Source organism: Helianthus annuus, chromosome 16 (assembly GCF_002127325.2).
Source record: "Helianthus annuus cultivar XRQ/B chromosome 16, HanXRQr2.0-SUNRISE, whole genome shotgun sequence".
Classification (NCBI taxonomy): Eukaryota; Viridiplantae; Streptophyta; class Magnoliopsida; order Asterales; family Asteraceae; genus Helianthus; species Helianthus annuus.
This window is the reverse complement of record NC_035448.2, coordinates 166,797,027-166,804,672: the sequence shown is the minus strand read 5'-3', so window position 1 is coordinate 166,804,672 and position 7,646 is coordinate 166,797,027. Positions and strand designations below refer to the sequence as shown.

General features: G+C 37.4%; 1 long non-coding RNA gene across 1 annotated transcript; it reads right to left on the bottom strand.

Moving 5' to 3' along the window:
• Window positions 1-2,894: 2,894 nt before the first annotated feature.
• On the bottom strand, window positions 2,895-5,190 carry LOC118487942. Its single transcript, XR_004882921.1, has 3 exons — window positions 4,806-5,190; window positions 3,437-3,517; window positions 2,895-3,050 (listed from the first exon to the last, which is right to left on the bottom strand). It is a non-coding gene; the product is annotated as an uncharacterized LOC118487942 (long non-coding RNA).
• Window positions 5,191-7,646: the final 2,456 nt, after the last annotated feature.

The window sequence follows — 7,646 nt, the reverse complement described above, 5'->3', positions numbered from 1 at the left end:
ATGACAGGCATGTCGAACTCCCTTACAGGATTCTCCTCTGCACTATCTGCTGTGACAGGTATGATTTATATTGTTTTCCTTCATGCACAAACAGAACTGAACCAACATGTGGTATCAGAGCATATGTTGATTAGTCAGTTCTGTTTTCGTATCCATAATTCTGGGATTGAAACTTGGAAAACGGAATTTTGAAACCTTTAAAACCTTAACAGCCGGTTTCGAGTCATAAGTATCGACTCGAAATCATGATTTTCGATGAAAAAAGATAAATTGTTTGTTCACCGAATTAACTGGATTATAATTTTAGCCGAAATCTGTTTAGTAAAATTATTAAAATTCAGGTTTCGGGTTCCAGAATTTTATTTTTTTATGATTAGGGTTCATCATGTTCATGAGAAAATTCGAAGATTTCTATTATGTTTTGGAATGATTTAGGATTAATGGGTGTTTTTTCCATGTTTGATCTAATTTTATCTTTTAATTTTATTCGAAACTGTTATTAGATAAACAGTTATTATTTCGAAATATGTTGATAAAATTAGATCACTTTAAAACAGGAAATAATATCCCATAATCCCTTAGATTTCGAATTTTCGGTTATGATATCACAATTAACAGCTGTTAACGAGGTTGCTACTCGCAACCACGAGGTTGCTACTCGAGACCACGAGGTTGCTACTCGCAACCATGAGGTTGCTACTCGCAACCATGAGGTTGCTACTCGCAACCATAACATCATCACTCGAGACCATGAGGTTGCTACTCGCAACCATAACGTCATTAGTCGAAACCGTAGTTGCGACTCGCAACCAAAACGTCATTAGTCGAGACCGTAGTTGCGACTCGCAACCATAACGTCATTAGTCGAAACCGTAGTTGCGACTCGCAACCAAAACGTCATTAGTCGAGACCGTAGTTGCGACTCGCAACCGTAACGTCATTAGTCGAGATCGTGGTTGCGACTCGCACGCTGTCCCGCACACCCAGCGAACTCACCGCGGAGTTCGATCCGCGCTAACGGGTAGTTTGCTATTAAATAAATGGTTTTGTAATTTACTTAGTTAACAAATCAGAATCAGATAATGTTTTTGCAAAACCAGAATAGCTTAACTTGAATGAGCTTTTGATATATCATTTCTGGCCAAAGCTGACTTGATAGATCTACTTATCATTCAAGTATTACGAAAGCTATGCTAAGTGTGCATCATAAGCATGAATGTTTTAATATCTGGCCAAAGCTGATTTAATTCTTTCATAGATGGCATACTTAGCAAGTGCATAACTAAAGTGATTGTTTCAATTTCTGGCCAAAGCTGATTTGTTACAACCACTTTGCACATATGCTTAAATGATTACACTTCTGGCCAAAGCTGTTTTGTTTTCGTTTAAGTAGAATTTTTTAGTTAAGTCTATTATTTTGATGTTAGTAATAGACATTATCACAGCTTCATTATGTAAAATGGTCATTATTTTGCCTGCCTTAGTTTAACGTGCCCATAGATCACATTAGAATTTCTTCCTTAGTATCATAACTTGCTCATCTTATTTCCACTATCAGCACCCAACTGCGGGATTCCACCTTTGACTGGTGATAACTTTGCTGCATGGAAGGATGCTCTCATGCTTACTCTCGGATTGCTTGATTTTGATTATGCTCTAAGAGAGAAAAAGCCAGCGGACCTTACCACTCAAAGTACTGCTGCTGAGCAGTTAACTCATGAAAAGTGGACTAGGTGTAACCGCATGTCTCTCATGTTTATGAAGCAATCCATAAGCAATGCAATCAGGGGAGCTATTCCTGATTCTGAAGATGCTAAAACCTACTTGGAACATGTGGAGGCGCAGTTCAAAGGGACGTCTAAGGCGCACGCTAGTACTCTTATTCTCAAGCTGGTGACAACTAAGTATGATGGGAGGAGCGGCATTCGCGAGCACATCATGATGATGAATGACATGGCCAATAAGCTGAAGGGGCTGGAAATGGAAATCAGTGATGGTTTCCTTGTTCATTTCATCATTACTTCGCTTCCTTCATCCTTTGAAGCATTCAAGATCAACTACAACACTCAGAAGGAAAAATGGACGATGAGTGAGCTGGTCGTTATGTGCGTACAGGAGGAGGAGCGCATGAGGATGGATCGCACTACTGATGTTGCCAATTTCACTACCTCCAATCCTAAGAAAAGGAAGCACAATTATCAGAGGAAGGATGCTTCTAAAGTCCATAAGTCTAACCCTAATGCAAGTGCACCTTCCAGCTCTAAGAACTCCTTAGGCAGTATCCGCTGCAAGTTCTGTAAAAAGACAGGACACATGCAGAAGGAATGCCCTGACTTTAAGGAGTGGCTGGCTAAGAAAGGTAACGATTATTTTATGATACTTGAGTCCTATAATTTAAGTGTTCCTGCTAATTCTTGGTGGTTTGATTCTGGTTCTATGGTTCATGTTACCAATTCTACTCAGGGATTCCTTTCAATCCGGAAGCTGAAAAGAAACCAAAGAACGCTTAAGGTTGGGGACGATAGAGAATTAGAAGTGAAGGCCATTGGAACATTACAATTAGTTATGAAAACTGGTTTATGTATTAAACTTTATGATACCTTATATGTTCCTGAGGTAACTCGGAACCTTGTATCAGGACCAAAGTTAGACATGGACGGTTTTATTGTTTCCCATGGTCATCGCCAACTCTCTATCCATTATGATTCTGTTCTTTATGGTACTGGTGTTCTGGATGGAGGTCTCTATTGTCACACCCCAACCGATGGCGGAAACATCGGGATGAGACGAAATAGATTGCAAGAGACTTCATAACGCTATTTGTGTCGAGGATTTAATAATTACTTTTTTTGAATCGATTGAACTAGAATATAACAAAGTTGAATAACGACAAGTGTAAAAGAACTAAAATTTCATTTCATTAATAACGGTTTAATACAAGGCTTGGAAACAAAATACAACATGTTTGAAAATAAAATACAGTACAACAAGTATTAAAGTTTAAATGTGTTTCTAGGCAATCCTACTAGATTCCTTGCATCATCAAAATCCTGCAACATGTATTAAAAACATAGATCAATACAAAAGTACTGGCGAGCATACAAGTTTGAAAAAAAGATATGAGTATAAAAGTTTGTCTCAAATCCAACATGTCAACTTATATTCAAGTTGTAACTAGCATACATAAACAACCTAAGCATAACAAATAGCATGGATATACAAGTTGAAACTAGCATACATAAACAACCTAAGCATAACAAATAACATGGATATACAAGTTGAAACTAGCATACATAAATAGCCTAAGCATAACAAATAACATGTATGATGGATTGAGTGGTTGAATACGTTTGATTGTGTGTATTGTGAATTTTGTTAATTGATACATGTTACACCCAAAAATATATTAAAGCGTAAAAGGGTCAAGTATGCTCACTTTGGTTGCGTATGCGATTTCTTGTAAGTAACACACGAGTAAGATTGGGAAATTCCAAAAGAACGAACAAGAGCGGTTAACCTAGATATGAATTACGTGAACGTCTTAGTTATTTATAAGTTAAATAAATAAATTATTTAGATATTAGACTTTATCTCATATTAACATTTAATGTTATAAAAAGAGTTAAAAATAACTTGATAGTTATTTAAGTTAAAATGAATTTAGAAGTATTAATTAAAACAAGAGAAAAGAATTTAAAAGTAAAGAACAACAATACTTTAAAAAAGTTAAAACAGTAAAAAAATGCCCAATATTCGGACCAAAACCGGCCATAGCGGGACTCGAACGTACGTCATTTAACACATAAAATCCCGCTTATTGAAAATTAAAATGTTAACTAAATTAGGTGACAAAAGAGAATCCAATACCACATTTTAACTTTTATAAGATTATACATTATATTCTACGGTTCTTTCATGGTTATAGAGCTATATGTAAATTCATATATAAAAAAATTAAATATTAAATAAAAAGAAAAACAAAAGTTCACCCATATGTAATCATGCATTTTGCATCTGGGTGTATATTTAGACATTTCTTTTCTTTAGAATTAAAGAAAATAAAAATAAGTATTTTTTTTTCTATTATGTAAAAAAAAATTGAAATAAACATTAACTTTTCTATTATGTATAAAAAATTGAAATAAACATTAACTTTTCTAGCCCTATATTCCTTCCATTCATTCATAACCCACAAATTCACGATGAATGATTTTATTCCCAAAAGGTAACTTACACTAATTCAGGAACAAAACATTAACCCAACACCCCTAGTTTTGAAATTTATCTTTGTGAATTGTTTGATTTACCATTTCATAACAAGGATCTTGTTTTATTAACATGTTGTCATCCTCCTTATTGGAAAATATGAACTCGACAGAAATCCCAAACAGTTAACCATTTTCAGTTACTTGAAATCTTGAATTATTACATACACTAGGTGAAACTTGATTGATTTGGAAGAAATATTATAATACTCTTTTCATTTAACCAAATGGGTACCCCCTTTCTGTGTGTATATACATTGTGACTCCAACTGCCACCTTAAAATTCCTTATCTGTCCATCCATTTTTCTTTACAATGTATATTATTAAAATATATATGAGTTACTTTCTGTTGTAACTATGAAATCGAAAAAGAAAATAATAAAAAAAAGGTTCATTAATTTAGTAAATCCAAGCCTTCTTCTCCAACCAAATAACCCAACGACAACAAATTATAAATGATTTCCAAACACTTCGCCATTAACGTAGAAAAGTATAAATTTTTCGACGGAGGATTTAACGAAAATAAAGAAAGGGTATACCGCAACTGTGGAGTATCAATACTCGTCGTGATGTTGTCGTCGAGCTCCGGTGACGTCTTCGAGTTTTCCGGTAGGTCTTACTTGTTCCGGCTTGTGCTCCGGTGAGTCCCGAGTCTCCGACGATGGATTGCAGTGGCGACACGAGGTTCTTGTGGTGTGTTAAGGGAACTCCGTCGACATCTTCGTACTCCGACGAAGGTGCAAACTTGTGAGAATATTTGAGACAGAGGGAGGAGTGGTGATCAAGATGTAGCTAGAGGAAGTGATGAGGTGTTGTCGTGGTGTGTCTCTTTATGAAACTAGAGTTTCACAATGTTGAAGATAGCAAGGAGTTTGAAAGGGAAAAAGGTGTGGTAGCGGCTGATGTTTACCAAAATGGGATTAGGGTTTTCTTTTTTTTTTCTTTTTTTTTCACTTAACACTACTTGTATATACTAGGTTAGGTTAGTTGGCTTTGGGCCTGGGTCCAAGGCCAACACGTCCAATTCTTGTGTTTAAAGTGGCCCGATAAATTCTGAAAGTTGTCGTAAATTTTTGTTTTAAAAATCGAGAGACGTAAAAATGGCGTCGTTATCGTTTCTAGTCGGTTCTTCGATCCGATTTTCTAAAATTATAAAAATACGAAAATACGAAGCGTTACATCTATAGATTAGAACTAGATGATGGCTTTTCCAAATCTTTGTTGTCATATAACATTAATGAATCACTCACAAAGATGGAAGAGAAACGAGACTTAGAGACTTCATCCATGTTGTGGCATCAGCGTTTAGGCCACATTTCAAAAGAACGATTAAATCGTCTTGTGAAGGATGAAGTCTTACCTCCTCTCGATTTCTCTGACTTTGGAACATGTGTCAAATGTCTTAAAGGTAAAATGACATTAGCGAATAAGAAAGGTGCCACTAGGAGTTCTAATTTATTAGAACTCATTCACACTGACATTAGTGGCCCCTACCAAATCGCTGGCATAACAGGACATACTTCATTTATCACTTTTATTGATGATTATTATCGTTACATGTACTTGTATCTTATTAAGGAGAAATCTGAATCTCTAACAACTTTTAAAGATTATAAGGCTGAAGTTGAAAAGCAATTAGATCGTCAGATTAAAGTTGTGAGATCAGATAGAGGCGGTGAGTATTATGGAAGACATACTGATGTGGGTCAAGCTCCTGGTCCATTTTATGAGTTTTGTAAGGGCCAGGGGATTGTGAACCAATACACCATGCCTGGTACACCTCAGCAGAACGGTGTCGCTGAAAGAAGAAACCGTACCCTTATGAACATGGTGCGCAGTATGTTAGCCAACACTAACTTACCATTATTCCTCTGGACTGAAGCGTTAAAAGCAGCTGTTCATATACTCAATAGAGTTCCTTCTAAGTCTGTCCCTAAAACTCCTTATGAACTTTGGACAGGAAGGAAACCGAGTCTTAAATATATGAAAGTATGGGGCTGCATTGCTGAAGCAAAACTTTACAATCCTTTCCTAAGGAAACTTGACCCTAAGACAGTTACCTGTTTCTTTATCGGGTATCCTGAGAACTCTAAGGGTTATCGTTTCTATTGTCCTTCCCATGTCACCCGTATTGTTGAAACCAAGCGTGCCGCGTTCCTGGAGGATTTCAAGGTCAGTGGGAGCAGTACCAACCCTTACGAAGAATTGCAAGAAGTACAAGACGCGGGGGGGGAGAGACTCGTCGCTTACCATTACTCCGATTACTCCTCTTGTACCCAATGCAATTATTACACCTGAAGCTACTGCACCAACTCCAAATTCACCTCTACACTCAGAACCCATTATACCTCATGACGAAGGCACATCAAACGCTCAAAACCAAGACAACGCTGAACCCGATAATCTACTCAGGAGGTCATCCAGGCAAAGAAGGCCTCCTAATTGGGATGATTATGTTACCTACCTGACTGAAATGGATCCCGGAAAGCTCAATGATCCTATCTCTTACAATGAAGCCATTAGCAGTGATCAGTCTCATGAATGGAATAAAGCAATGATTGATGAGCTTGATTCCATGAAGAAAAATGACGTTTGGGATTTGGTAGAATTACCCAACGGAGTCAAACCCGTAGGATGCAAATGGGTGTTCAAAACAAAACTGGATCCGAATGGAAACGTTGAACGCTACAAAGCGAGATTGGTTGCAAAGGGCTACACTCAGAAAGAGGGAATTGATTATCAAGAGACATTTTCACCTGTCTCTCGTAAAGATTCATTAAGGATCGTCATGGCCCTAGTAGCTCATTTCGATTTAGAGCTGCATCAGATGGACGTTAAAACCGCTTTCCTTAACGGAGATTTGGACGAAGATGTTTACATGAAGCAACCTGAAGGCTTTGAGCCTGAAGGTCAGGAGCATCTAGTCTGTAAGCTGAAGAAATCCATTTACGGGTTAAAACAAGCATCACGTCAATGGTACCTCAAGTTTGATGAAGTCATGAAGAAGCAAGGTTTTATGAAGAATCAAGTGGATCAATGCACCTACCTCAAGATGAGTGGGAGCAACTTTACTATACTTGTCCTTTACGTTGACGACATTCTATTGGCAAGTAATAGTTTAGACATGTTGCATGAGTCGAAGCGGTTACTCTCGCATAACTTCGACATGAAGGATCTCGGAGATGCATCTTACGTCATTGGCATCGAAATTCACCGAGATAGAAACAAAGGGATCTTAGGATTGTCCCAAAGGGCCTACATAGATCGTGTCCTTACACGGTATAACATGCAACAGTGCAAACCCTCCGTCGCTCCAGTAGTTAAGGGAGATGTTTTCGGTTCGTTTCAGTGTCCGACAACAGAGGTTGAGAAGGAGCAAA